This window comes from Astyanax mexicanus, chromosome 14 (assembly GCF_023375975.1).
Source record: "Astyanax mexicanus isolate ESR-SI-001 chromosome 14, AstMex3_surface, whole genome shotgun sequence".
In the NCBI taxonomy this organism is placed as follows: domain Eukaryota; kingdom Metazoa; phylum Chordata; class Actinopteri; order Characiformes; family Acestrorhamphidae; genus Astyanax; species Astyanax mexicanus.
In genome coordinates, this window is record NC_064421.1 from 48679932 (window position 1) to 48695186 (window position 15255).

Here is a 15255-nt window from a genome sequence, read left to right on the forward strand (position 1 = left end):
TAAGGTAAGTTTTTGTTTTTTCTTAAAATAAGAAATCTCAAAATGTTAGACTTTTTAAAAAATCCCTGGTTTTATATCTTAAACTTTTTTTATTTGATTTATTGCCTTGAAATGAGATCATTTCATTTGTTAAGATATTTCTTTTTTGCAGTGTAGATTAATAAGACCAAAATTAACCTCAAACAAAGCTAAAAGAAAGCGTGCACTCACGACTCAAAACACACCAGCTCATCAGCCGAGCAGGATGAAGGTACAGTAAGTAGTTCATGGCGAAGTTCACGATGTTAACAGATAAATGATTAGGACATACAGAAACATTTACAGAGAAATGAATCCAGTCTAATCAGGAAGAACGTCCAAGCGATCCCTCAGCACAGGAAAGAACTTAATCAGAGGGAAGGAAGTGGAGCGTTTTAAACCGGCCAAATAAATCATCAGACCAAATCGCTGTAAATGAGCGTGAACTTCCCCTTCTGTAAACGAGACTGAAGTGAGAAGCTCCCTCATATCAAATCAAATCACCTCAAATTGTGTAGAGCTTATTATAACTTATGATGTTTCCAAAGCAGATTTAGAGAAATTCAGTAATAAAAGACAGAAAATCAATCATCTTGGCATCATGTTCTCCTCCACCAGTCTTACACACTGCTTTTGGATAACTTTATGCTGCTTTACTCCTGGTGTAAAAATTCAAGCAGTTCAGTTTGGTGGTTTGATGGTTTGTGATCATCCATCTTCCTCTTGATTATACTCCAGAGGTTTTTAATTTGGTAAAATCGAAGAAACTCAGCATTTTTGTGCTCTCTTTTTTTTACAGAGCTGTATATATAAATATCTATAAATAAATGTTTATTTAGCCTATTATTTTTCTTTCTCAGTCCATCTCCGATTCGAATGTCTCCAGTCTAGAATTGGAAGCGCAGAGGAACCCTGAGGGACACCACACTATACCCTGGAATAAATGTAGTGATCCTTCAGTCTCCTTCACTCCAGCTATACAGAAGCTTGTCAGGAACTCCAGGAACTCGTGTAACTTCGCAGCTGGGGAAATTTCACATTGGCTTTTCCCCCTTTAATTGTGCAACACACTGAACACAACAGAGACTCAACAGCACATAAATAACTCATAACTGAGCACGAGTGCAGGTCCTGCAGGTCTCAGTGGGCAGTTAAAGCTCTGTATTCACCAGCTAAATGACCAGACACACCTGCTTCCTCTTCCAGATGGCTGCCACAAGCAGTCCCATACTCCCAGTAAAAGAAATCCAGAGCTGGATATAGCTCCGGCACATTCCACACTCATCCAGTCAATGCGCTGGAGTTATTAGCTTCACGTCCAGAACATTGATAAACATAATTCTCAGCCTCCCCTCTGCAACTGCCCTAGATTTGACTTCGCCAATAAAAATACAGATTCATATTAAGCAGCGACCAGTTTCCTCAACCATCACGTCCTTAAACCAGATCCTGTGTTCTTAAATTCTTAAACTGCAGTGATTATAGTCCACTCACGAGGGTCTTGACTCTGGAAAAATAAATTAAATTATTAACTGTAGTCATAGAATAATCTTTAAATTGTAAGAACACTGAAATCCAAGTCTTTACAGGGGTGCTTGAGCGTTTGTGGTGCTAAAACCTTTTCCTGTATTTTCCTGTATTTCCTTTTTCCTGTATTTCTGCATGAATATAATCTAAAACAGTGGTCGGAAATCAAGTTTTGCCGTGGGAAAGATATTTTCCAAGCCATTAAAAAAATGTGTTTTGTAAAATGAAGTGTAAAGGGATGATTGAGTGATGCTACAGACTAGCCCTCTCCAGCCCAGAGGGTTGTTGAACCCAATTGCAGAACAGTTTGTCTCAAAGCAGGTAAACTCAAGAGGAAAGGATTCAAAAATATATAAATACTCAAACCCGTCTTGTCAAGGTTGTGGTCCAATACACTACTGCTGCCCCGGCAAGTGAATTGGAACACAGCCGGGAAAAAAAACGCCCTTATAAGGAGATAGGGAACCCAAGAACGGGCAAAAACTAAAGTCCCGCCAAGCGCGACAGAGAGAGACAGGGGAGGGATGTAAACAAAAGCTCACCAGAGAAGCTTTTTGAAGGTTTTTAATGTATAATCCGGTGCACCTTATAGTGCAAAAAATATGGTATACATATACAATAGATAACATTTCCTTCCTGTATACACCATCAGCCTTAACCCCCTTCTACCAGTCAATACCAGTACCAGAGATAAAGCTATTCAGTGTGAGATTGAGTGCGTATTTAAAATCAAATATTACAGTACACGCCCCCAGACACTGAGAATGTTGTGTGTATATTATAACTACAACAGCTTTCCTGCTCCTCACATAATGGGAGAATGAGAATAAGTAGTAAATGAATCCTATGATAACAGAAAACAGCATCCGTTTACTCCCTGCATCACTGCATTACTCTCTTTACTCTCAGTGGACTCGTTTGGCGAGCTGTTCAGTCTCCCTGATCTTTACTCCCTCTGGCAGCTGAAGCTTCGCTGCTAAATGAAGCGTGATGTTAGATAGGGTTCGATTAATGCTTTTCTTCATTAAACATTGTTTTAACAGGTCACAGCACTACACAGCATGCTCTAATCACAGTAATCACTTTTTATTGACGGGAAAATGTTCCACGCCGGGCTAAAGGAGGGAAAGGTGGAAAAACTGAAGCGTGTTTGGAGGCTAATTGACCATTAGCATCATGGATTTTATACGCTCAATAAAGTGTCACGGCTTTTGGCCTTTACTCCATTTAAAGTATGCATTTGGGTTTTTTTTTTATCTGTAAAACATCTCTCTTCTTTCTTTCATCATATAAAGCTACCAGATACAGAGTCAGTAAGTGAAGAGAGATAGAGAGAGAGAGCAAGAGAGAGGGGTCTGGTGTAGCATGCTAATAAGTTCACTAAAAGCTAATGCTTTTAGGAAAGCTAATCCATCTCCTACATTTTAATTTCTTTTTCTCTTTTCTTTTCTTTTCCATCAGTGGCTAAAAGAAAGCTGTAGAGGAAGAGCTGTATGAACGCAGGGCAGCTAATAAGAGTGTGTTATTGTTGAGGCGATCACTCGGGGGATATGTCAGCGCTTTAAAGTAGGTTAGCCGTGAGCTTCGGTTTGTTACGGCTCTACATGTCTGAACCTGAAATTCAATTTCAGACACGAGTCCAGTGTTTTATATGGATGCACAGAGTTCCTGTCAGTGAGTCACTCTATAACACACTTCACAGTCCCTCCTGAACTGATGTAGGTCTACTCCAGAGCGATTTGCGTCTATTTGTCACGGGCTTTTAGATAAAAAATTAATTCAGGTTTTTTCAATATGATTTTATTTATTAAGGAAAAAAAAACTATCCAAACCAATCTAGCCCTATGTGAAAAAGTGTTTACCGCCCAATAACTTAACTGTGATTAATCACATTTGTTGAAAAGCTGAGTTTAATGTTACTACAAACCAAAACCAAGCCATCTGAAGAAACTCAACAACAGATGAGAAAATGATCATTGAGTTATCGATCATCTATCAGTCTGGTTATAAAAGGTTATAAAGTCATTTATTTCTAAAGCTATGAGACTCCAGAGAACCACAGTGATTCACTATTATTCACTAATAGAGAAAAAGAGAACATGGAGCACTGGTGAACCTTCCCAGGAGTGACCGGCTGACCTACTGAAATTACTCCAAAAGGACATGAACAACTCATCCAGGAGATCCCAAAAGAACCCAGAACAACATTTAAAGAACTGAAGGAAAAAAATAAAAAATAAAAAGAATCAGTGAGGTGTCCGAACGTTTGACTTGTACTGTATTAAAAACAATACAATATACATATATATACATATATATATGTATATGTATATATATATATATATATATATTTATTTATTTAGGGGGAAAAAGAAGATTGAAATGCTAAACTACAATGACATCATAGTTTATAAATGGAAGACTGGGACCTATTCCGTGGCTTTTTGCCCAATTAACATAATAGTTGACCCCTTGTCTGAGCCTGGAGGCTGTTTACTGAGTGATGGATGGCTTTTTACTGCCTGCTGCTACTCTGAGCCAAAGCTCAGCCGTTTCTCTCTGATGGAAATGGAGATGGGGATGTTGGCATCATCCGGGCAGAATGCCGCAGTGACGTCAGATTCTGGCCACCAGCTCTTCAGACTTCAGCCTTCAGAGACTCTGCATCAGTACGGGATCTAATATTACAAATGCTTTATATTTTGGCAGCACTTGCAGTAAAATAACGCAACCGAGGAGTAACCTAACACAGAGCTAAAATAGCAGAGAGCTTTCCTTAAAAAATTCAGAAACACACCAACATTTAAGCACTGTTTGATATATTCAAATTTACATTAGGTTTGTTTAATTATTGGATGATATTAGGGTTCAACTGGGATGGATCTGATCAGCCCACTGGTGGACATGATCTGATTGGTCCAGCCTCATGTCAGTAAAGAAAATAACCAATGGGCTGCAGAACAGCATGTTTAAAGGGTTAGTGCTTAGGAAAAAAAAAACTTGCACTGCAGTTTTTGGCCAAATTCATTAAACTGGAAAGACTTTTTTGGTGTTTAACAATGTGATTGGGCCCAGTGTCAAACAGGAAACTGATCTACTGGTTTTATGTACAGATAAGACCAATATATCAATAAAAAATGTTGTGACTGTGAGGACTGTGGTTTAAGAATGCTGAGGAGTGAATGGAGATGGGCTATTCAACAAAAGAACCGTATTTTTCACACTATAAGCTGCACTTAAAATACTTAAACCTAATTTTCCCAAAAATCCTCAGAGCTCTTTATAATCCGGTGCTCCTTATGTATAAATTCTATCAGTCAGGTATTAAGGAGCAGTAAAGACACTCCACTGAAGTACAGAGTTATACAGGAGATTCAGTTTAGTTCTCCAGCACTGAGACTGAAGCAGAATTAGCATTAGCCGCTAACTACACTAAGTGCTACCTAATTTGTAAATATTATTGGCCTGTAGTCTGCTGCTAACACAGCTAGCACTGCTGGAGCAGTATTAGCATTAGCCACTGATCACGCTAAGCACTAGCTCTTTTGCTGTTCAGAGGTGAGTATTATCGACCTGTAATCTGCGTGTTTACCGTATTAAAACAAGCTACGTGGGACGTGGAATAACTCTTGTTTTAATCACAGTTTTCATGTTTTCATGCATCTTGGCATCATGTTCTCCTCCACCAGTCTTACACACTGGTTTTGTATAACTTTGGATTTGTTATTTCACTCCTGGTGCAAAAATTCAAGCAGTTTATCTTGAAAATTTAATGGTTTGTGATCATCCATCTTCCTCTTGATTATATTCCAGAGGTTTTAAGAGGTTTTTAATTTGGTCAAATCAAAGAAACTCGTAATTTTTAATCATATTTGACTCTTTTCCTGCTAACAGCTCCTCCGTCTCTTATCTCAGAATGAACAACACAAGACTCCAGTTATACTAAAACACAAATCTGCACATTTTCTCTCTTTGCAAAAACAGCACAGTCCTCTCCTTAAACGAATTTGACGTGAATGAATGCCTTGTGGACATTACGGCACCTTCTACATCTTAATCACGGCTCATTGTTTAGTCTTTGGAGAAGCTAAATCTCCTGAAATCATGCTCTGCATAATCAGCCGAGCCGCTGGACACTCGCTCTGATTTCTGTCTCGGCAGCGTTAGAGCTGGTGTCTGATCTAAAGAGCTGAACTCCATGTGTTTGGCTGTAAATCAGTGTTGGCTCTGCAGGCTAGTCTTTAATAGAGCGCCGTCTCTGATTAATCACACTGTGGAAGTGTGTGTGTGGAAGTGTGTGTGTGGAAGTGTGTGTACGAGTGCTCTTTTCCAGCAGGTTATTTTAATGGTAATTATACTGGTTCTGTTTTTATTTTGAATAAGATAAGTGGGTACCACTTTAAAATAAGACTATCCTTATGAAGGTGTTTATAAATGGCTTATAAATTCGATTATTAATTATCATTGATTACGTTGTAAATGCCTTTAATAAGCAAAAACATTGATAAGCAGTTATCAACAACACATCAATAAAAAAAGGCCACAGTGATCTATTGTTTGCTTAGTAATTTAATTCAATGTAGTCATTTCATTTATAATAAATACTATAAATAAACATACTTAGACATATATAACTATCACAGGTTTAATGCTGAGTGATGGAAAACACAAATAAATATCAGTTTCTAGAAAGATCTGAGGTTTGACATTTAAAAATGAGTGTGGAATTAATATTTTGCAAATTTTCAACTCACTGTTGCCATTTCTATTTATGTGTTTAATATAATTATCAACTGGTTTTAAAGTATTTACAACCTAATCATTAACTATTAGTTTATAACTCCTTTATAAACCATTAATAAACCTTTATAAAGGTTTTACTGGCTGTAAGCGATGTTAATCTGAACTCCAGAGGTCACGGATTCTGGTTCTGGAGGTCAGTTTCTCTACTTTACATAAGCTAATCCTGAACTTTTGCTGATTCTGTAAATAAAGCCGTGTTTGAGCAGGAATTCTGCGAGCTGTGCTGAACTCTGGACCTGCAGGAGCAGAACTGATGACCCTCTGCTGCTGCAGATCATTATTAGTGTTCAGTTTTTACTCTTCTGACTACTGATATCCAGCCATCCATACTAAACCAGCCAATGAATCCAATAAATACGTATTATTAGTAGATAAAATGATGCAAAAAACAGTTTAGAATACGTATTTTTTACGCACTATAAGGTGCACTAGATTATAAAAGGCGCATTTTATGCAACACTAGTAAGGAACAGGGGTGTCGCCATGTTTTCCTTTTAATTCAGCAGCTAAGCTAAGTAAACAAACTGTAATTCTTAAAACCATATGTTTTAAAATCAAACAAGTGCTGGATGTTAATCTACACAGATTTCCCTTCTGAAAACTGTTTATTTGGGTGAGTAAAGTGCTTCCACTTTACTTTATTTACAGTAAGATTAGATTTCCAGATTTTCACTATGGCTGGGTGCAGCAGCATTAGCTTTAGCATTAGCATTAGTGGCTAAAATCTTGATGAAATCCAAGACTTTTGTAAAAATACTCTGTGTACTGACGAGACTTTGTTTCATTTAAGTTTGTGGAAGGTATGTGCGTGTCCCATGTTACATCTGGGTAAAAGTAAAAACACATTTCAGATAAAGAACGAAAGAACCAAAAGTAAAACATGGTGGTGGTAGTGTGATGTTCTGGGGCTGTTTTGATGCTTCAGCACTTAATCTAAGCACTTTTTCACACCACTGTATGTGTTGAATGCCATGTTTGGAGCAACTATGGTGTAAAACTTAAAATTTAGTTCATTTTCATCACACACAGCCTGGTTGTAATTGTTGGCTATAAGAGCAAGTTACTGCTGTTCCTCTGTTGCCCAGTGTGGTTCTTGCTGACTGGGGGTTAAAATGTATTAAAGTATTTAAAGTAAAGCCATAAGTATTTGCTAAGACTGTTGAGAGTAAATTAACTTATTTGCTTATTTTGCAGATTATGAAGCTGTTGAATACAGTGTAAAATACACAGTACAGCTCAAAGTTCAATATCAGGTTAAAAGTCATTGGTTCATTTAAAATAACATCCGTTCAGGTCAGAAAGTCATTAAACTGAATTGATTCAGATCAGATTCAGCCCCTGAGCCTCGAACACGAAGGCGGTCGAACCACACGCGGTCAAACGCCGTGCCAATCAATGCAGCCCACGGCCACGGAAAACACATCCCACTGAAAACAGCGTATATATTTTTACAACAACTTACCAACCGGTATGATCCAGTTAAAGTCCTAAAGACTTCCCTTATAAATGAGCTGCTGGTGTATCTTCTCATTGTGAACGAGCAGATCCAGCATTTTCCTTTAATTAAAAACTGCATTTTGTGTTTACTTGTGTTGTCTTTGACTAATACTTAAATTAGTTTGATGATCGGGAATACATTTACGATTAGTGGTGTGCTATATCATATCATATGCAATAATATTGCCAACATTTTCGAATATGGTGAACTATATCGATATTATATCCTGAAATATGGAGCCATATCACCCACCCCTAATTATCACATCAGGGTTCTACTTTTATACTGTTTTTATCAAAAGAAAAATTCACACTGTTCTCATTTCCCATTATATACCTACTAGATACAGATTATATCTGTCCAGTATCATTTATTTTACTTTAATCCTGGATATATGGAGATATTTGGAGTGCATTATTATTATTATTATTATTATTATTATTATTATTATTATTATTATTATCACTTTCTGGATTATTGATTTCTGTTACAGATCTGATAAAATTCTTTTTATCTATTTTTTAATATCTTATTTAGGGGGTGTGCACTATCATATCGTATGCAATAATAACATTTTATTATCATTTTGTTGCAGTAGTGTGTTTCTGTAATAATGCCAATATCGAGTATCGTTATCACAAAAAAAATACCATGAAATATCGTGATATTATTTTAGTGCCAGTATTGTCCACCCTTATTTAAGACTGATAAAAAACATGCAAAAAAATATATAAGAAATAAGAAAAGGGGGGGAACACTTTGTCACAGCCCTGTAGATAGCAGATAGATATCTATATGTATATAGAGCTTTATAGGTTTTCTGTCTATAGAAATACGCAGACGTGTGGTGATGTATGGAGAGACAGCAGAGCTGACAGTCTGTAATACCTGTGATACAGAACAAGTGCTTCACCTGTTCTGCTGGTTAATTTCCTGCCTCACGCTGCGGCTCCACGCTGAGCTCCGGCGGCTCCTCCACTTCAGATCTGTGTAGAGCTGCAGTCTGGAGACGGATGGAGTGATTGCTGAATATCAGCAGCAGGCAGGAGCTGCTTATTATATGAAAGATGCTCAGCAGGTGGGAGCTGTGATCATCAGCTTAATGCTGTTTAATTCTGATTACGGAGCTCCGCTTCTTCTTCCTCTCACTCAGCTTTAATCTGCACTGTAATCAGATTTCAATCTGATGGAAGAACAGAAGGAGACGGTTCACCAGCCAATCACTGAGCTGCATACTGATAAAAGAACAGTGATCATGTATTTAGGTACACTTTAAGTACCTGCGTATGTGCGAAGCGTAAAGCATAAATACAATTCAAATCATAAAAAAAGTTAAGATGATATGAAAAATGCTAATTATGATGCATTAAGATATATATAAATATCTGATATTTCCACTTAAATTTGATTAATATTTCATGTTTTGTCTCGTCAAATTCATTCAATTAATTCATATACACAGTAATTGTACAATAAATTGTTATACTGAGACAGACAGGCTTTCCTAAAATTGCTATGGTGGCTGTGGTGGTTGCTGTGGTGGTTGCTAATCTGTTGCTTGGTGGTTGCTAAGGTGTTGCTATGGTGTCGTGGGTGGTTGCTATGGTGTTGCTAAGCCGTGACTAGGTGGATGCTAAGGAGTTGCTATGGCATCTCTGGTGGTTTCTGAAGTGCTGCTAAATTGTTGCTAGGTGGTTTCTAAGTTGTTGCTATGTTGCCTGTGGTGGTTGTTAATGTGTTGCTAAGCAGTTGCTAAGTTGGTTGCTAAGGTGTTGCTAGGTGGTTGCTAAGGCATTGCTATGGTATCCATGGTGGTTACTATGGTGTTGCTAAGCAGTTGCTAAGGTTGCTAGTTTATGGCTAAGGTGTTGCTATGGTATCCATGGTGATTGTGGTGTTGCTAAGCCATGTCCAGGTGGTTGCTAAGGTGTTGCTATGGTATCCATGGTGGTTACTATGGTGTTGCCAAGCAGTTGATAGGTAGTTGCTAAGGTATTGCTAGGTGGTTGCTAAGACATTGCTGTGGTATCCTTTGTTACTATGGTGTTGCTAAGCCATCGCTAGGTGGTTGCTAAGGCGTTGCTAGGGTATCTGTGGTGGTTGCTATAGTGTTACTAAGCCGTTGCTAGGTGGTTGCTAATGTTTTGCCATGGTGTCAGGGGTGGTTGCTCTGATGTTGCTAAGTGGTTGCTAGGTGGTTGCTAGGGTGTTGCTATGGTATCCATGTTGGTTACTATGGTGTTGCTAAGCAGTTGCTAGGGAGTTGCTAAGGTATTGCTAGGTGGTTGCTGATGTGTTGCTATGGTGTCAGTGGTGGTTACTAAGGTGTTGCTAGGTTTTGTCTGGTCAAATTCATTTTATTAATATATTTCAGTCCTGCAACTCATTTCAAATAAAGAAAAAATACATGATGGTTCATCCTAGAACCCATATAGAACCCAGTTTTTTATTATTTAAAAATAAAGGTGGTATTTAAGTGATCTTAGTCTTCTACAGTTCTGACAGTAAGTGTTCAGTAGATCATCCTAAATGTAAGAATATCTGTTTATATTTATTATATCATGCAGGGATTTGAGTCATATAAAGTAATATTTTCCTGTTATTAATCTAATCTGAATCAGAAATGGTGATTATGGTCTTGCACTTCCTCGTAAATCCCTCATATTAAACTATATCCAGAGGAGGACTTTCCTTTGTTGGTATCTTGCAGATGAATCACGCTGTTTTAATTACGGCGTTTAACCTTTAAACAGGAAGAGCGGAGCAGCTTCAGCCTGAGTTCCTGAAAGAGCACGAACCCTTTCTCCTGTTTAATATAAAGGGGAGTTGAAGGGGTGCAGTTTGTGTTTAACGAGGCTCAAAACAAAGCTTTAAGTCTTGGATCATTTAATGTAATGACATTGCACTAATTCAATTTGTTTATTGAGTTTGCAGCCCTCCTGAGAGATGGACAGATGGACATGGACAGTCAAGTGGAGGTCAGATCCTGATGTTGAGTGTTAAGGAACCCTCCATAGACCTGTCACGACTCGACCAATCAGGTTCAGGTTTATTTCCCAGTGCATTACTTCCGTGTACATGTTTCACCAGGTAAGGTGGTGTGAGAAGGTGTTTGCCCCTTCATGATTTCTAATTTTTGGCATGTTTGTCACTCTTAAATGTTTCAGATTATCTGTCATGCGAACCAGACGTGAGGTAGTGGACCCATGCAGATACTTATCGTAAAATTTATTTACAGAGCTAAATGGGATAGACATGGTTAATATCAAAAGGGCAGTAGGAAACACAAAAATGTGTGGGTAACAAGGAAAACAAACCAGAAAATCGCTTAGCAAAAGAGCTAAGAGGGGGTATTTATACTAACGCAGACAGGTGTAAGCAGTCAGAAGTTCGGAGAGTGTGAACATGTGGGCCAGATGTGAGGTGGTGGACACGTGCAGATACTTAACATTAAGTTTAGTTAAGTAACTTAAATCACAGTTGTTTTCATGCATCTTGGCATCATGTTCTCCTCCACCAGTCTTACACACTGCTTTTGGATAACTTTATGCTGCTTTACTCCTGGTGTAAAAATTCAAGCAGTTCAGTTTGGTGGTTTGATGGTTTGTGATCATCCATCTTCCTCTTGATTATATTCCAGAGGTTTTCAATTTGGTAAAATCAAAGAAACTCATCCATTTTTCCAGAGTTGTATATTTTCAGCTGCATTTTATGTACTGATAGACTATGCAAACTCACAGAAGGGAGGTAGAACTTGCGTACTCAGGCTTGTGATTAGTTGCGAATTGCCTTTGGAGGCCAATTTGGTGCAATAACTTTGCGTTGATATATTTTCTACGGCTAAGCAGCTGCACACATTTATAAGATCATTGTGTACCATTCCAGCCATCATCTAGAGCGAGGAATAGCACTGCTATGAGACTCTGGAAACATGGAATTGTTCTCTGCTTTTAGTGGATAAAATCATCCAGGTTATATAGTGTCCGCAATGAAACGTGATGAACTGTTAATGTTCTTCAGCTCTTTTCCAGGGTCATATTAGTGCCACAGCAAACAGAGACATTGTATGAATGTTTTCTTGTGGGAATGACTTTGTGGGAAAGGTTCACAGAAGGCTCTTTAACAGTTGTAGCATGACTACGCTCCTGTGCGCAGTATGACGTTCATAAAGATATGGTTTGATGAGTTTGGTGTGGAGGAAATCCAGTGGCCTGCAGAGAAACCTGGCCTCTACTTTATTTTTGGATGAACAGTTATGTTTGCCCAACATCTGTGTCAATCCTCAAGTTTTTTTTCCCCTAAAATCCACGTAGGGCAGACTAAAATCTCCTAGAAAGCCTTTCCTGAGGAAAATGAGAAATGTCTGAAATGACAAAAAAGATGCAGAGCTTTCAGACCTCAAATGATGCAAAGAAAACAAGTTCATATTCATAAAGTTTTAAGAGTTCAGAAATAATCAATATTTGGTGGAATAACCCTGGTTTTTAATCACAGTTTTTTTTCATGCATCTTGGCATCATGTTCTCCTCCACCAGTCTTACACACTGCTTTTGGATAACTTTATGCTGCTTTACTCCTGGTGCAAAAATTCAAGCAGTTCAGTTTGGTGGTTTGATGGCTTGTGATCATCCATCTTCCTCTTGATTATATTCTAGAGTTTTTTAATCACATTTTTTACCTTTATCATCCTTTTGTACTAAACCCAGTGAACCTGTTCTGACCGTGCTTTTAGAATAAGCTGAGTTAAATGACGTCATTCTGCTATAGTCTTTTCTACAGTGATGCTTTAGTGCAAAAACAGGAGAAACGTCTGGAGAACTGATGTGTTTTGTCTTCTGTCTCAATATTTGTGGCATGGCGGTCCTTTAACCTTTCACTTAATAGTCAGCTTCCTGCCTTTGATGCGTCAAACATCGCTGTCTGTAGATCAAAGGTATCTTCTTCTAAATGTCTCTCCTGCTGCATGAAATTCTGCCTCAGGCTCAGCAAAGGCCAGCGAAGTTCAGATGTATAGATGTGAGCGGTCATAAGGTTTACATTAATGCCAAAGCATGTGCTTGAACAGTAAAAAATATAATACTACTACTACTACTACTACTAATAATAATAATAATAATAATAATAATAATAATAATAGTTCTTTCAGAGACGATTACACCCAGCATTGAGATTTTACTATACATGTTTAGCCAGACAAATTAAATACCATTTACTGTATTTTACAGATTTTACAGTAAAGAAAACCAGATTATAAAGCACATTCTAAGCGACAATAGTAAGAAACAAGGGTGTCGCCTTGTTTTCCTTCTAATCAAGCAGAAATCTGTTTATTTGGGTGAGTAAAGCACTTACGATTATTTACGGTAGTAAGCTTAGATTTCCAATATTTTCAATGGCATGGTTAGCGTCAGCATTAGCCGCAGTTAGCAGCGCCTAACTGGCAAGACATGTACAATAAATCTAGGGTATCTGACATCGATCAACCAATAGGAATGCTAAAACACTGTGACATCATTGCTAGACTGCTCCTTCATTATAATATAAGGACAAGAAAAAAGATAAATAAATAAATAGTTATGTAAATAAATAAACAAATGAATTAAAAGAAAAATTAAACAATGTTAATAAAAAAACATAAATAGCAATTTATTAAGATATGTATTTTTATGTATATATGTTTATATATATATATATTTTTTTTTTTTCGTTTTGGTTACCATATTACTTTATTGAGTGATTTACTTACATTTTTATTTATTCATTTATTTTTTATTTGGATTTGAGTTATTATATATGTGAATACAGTCAGCAGGAATGTATTCAGCAGTTTAGTATATGTGTATGTTTAGTTTTTATGAATGGGGGATTCACTCATCTGTGAACTGTGAACAGCTTTATGATGTAACCGGCCGAGTTCCCAGGAGCACTTTCACACTGATAGACTTTAAACTATCAATAGTCGGGAAAGTAAGAGTCTGAAGGAGGTTTTTACCTCACAGGAATTACTGCAGAGCAGATTACTGCAGTTACTGGATGACGCTTCTGTATATTGGAGCTCCTGTTGTGCAGCTTCTATCAGCTCACAAAAAAGAATCAGCCTCCCTCACTCAGGAGGTCTGACGAAGCTAAAAGCTCTTTTCAGTTTTTAGAAATCGACTTTTGCTGGTTTAAAAGACAGCTGGAAAACTTTTACCCTTCTTCTGATTGAGAGATGTGTGCAACATGCAAAAAAAATAGATAAATTGGAATTATGTATATATGTATATGTTGAAATGGTTTCAAAACATACCATTTACTCTCCAATCCATACAGTCAATGTATTTCTAATTTTTATCCCAATAATTACCCAACCCATTCATTGAGAATCCCCCTATCACTAGTGATGAACCTCGACAGCAGGAGGGTGAAGAAGACCAGCACACGCCTCCTCCAACACATGTGAAGTCAGACTCCGCCTCTTTTTTGAACTGCTGCTGATGTTGTAGCATTGCCGAGTAGCATCACAGCGCTAACGCTCAAAGGAAAGCGCAGCGACTCGGTTCTGATACATCAGCTCACAGACGCAGCCTTGTGGTTACCCACATCACCCTAGGAGTGATGAGGGGAAAGAGAGAGCGCCATCTACTGTACTGTACCCACCCAGAGAAAAACAGCAAGACCAACCAGTTGTGCTCTTTCAGGGCTCGGGCAGCTGATAGCAAGCTGCATGACTGGGATTGGAACCAGCAATCTTCTGATCATAGTGGCAGCGCTTTAGACTGTTGGACTATTGATCATTCTAATTTCTTGTTTTGTGAATGCAGCACACACTGACATCACTCCCTTACACGATCACATAACACTGCATACGGCTCTAACAGGAAGCTCATCACCTGAATATTGAACACACCTCTTTTATCTCCTATATTCACTCGCACATTTCACTCACTCCTCACCAAACATTGTTGGTTTTCCACTCTACAAAGCGTTTATTATTTGCCTGTGTTCAGACCTTGTTTTAATACCTTTTTATCCTGATTTTGGTTACTAATTTTCAGAGGGATGATGGTGATTCAGTTGCGATGTTAACAGCATGATATCAGGAGTAACAATGCAATATTGATGCTAATGCTGCAGTAGTGATACTCGGTGCAGGACATTACTATCACACATTATGAAGTCAAGGCTGGTGGTCAGTGTGCTGCTATTGCTGCTGTTGTTAAATATTTATTACACATTTATTAATGCATATACAGCGGAACAAGCTAAAATAAAGGGTGTGAAATTTGACTTATCTAGACTGGTTGTTCCAGTTGTTCCAGCACAAACTAGCAAAATAGAAAAATATTTTGTTTAATTTTTTTAGCTCATGTTTAATTTAATCTAAAATTCCTCTGCTCTGTCCAGGTAGCTAAATCTGCTGGTGTGGT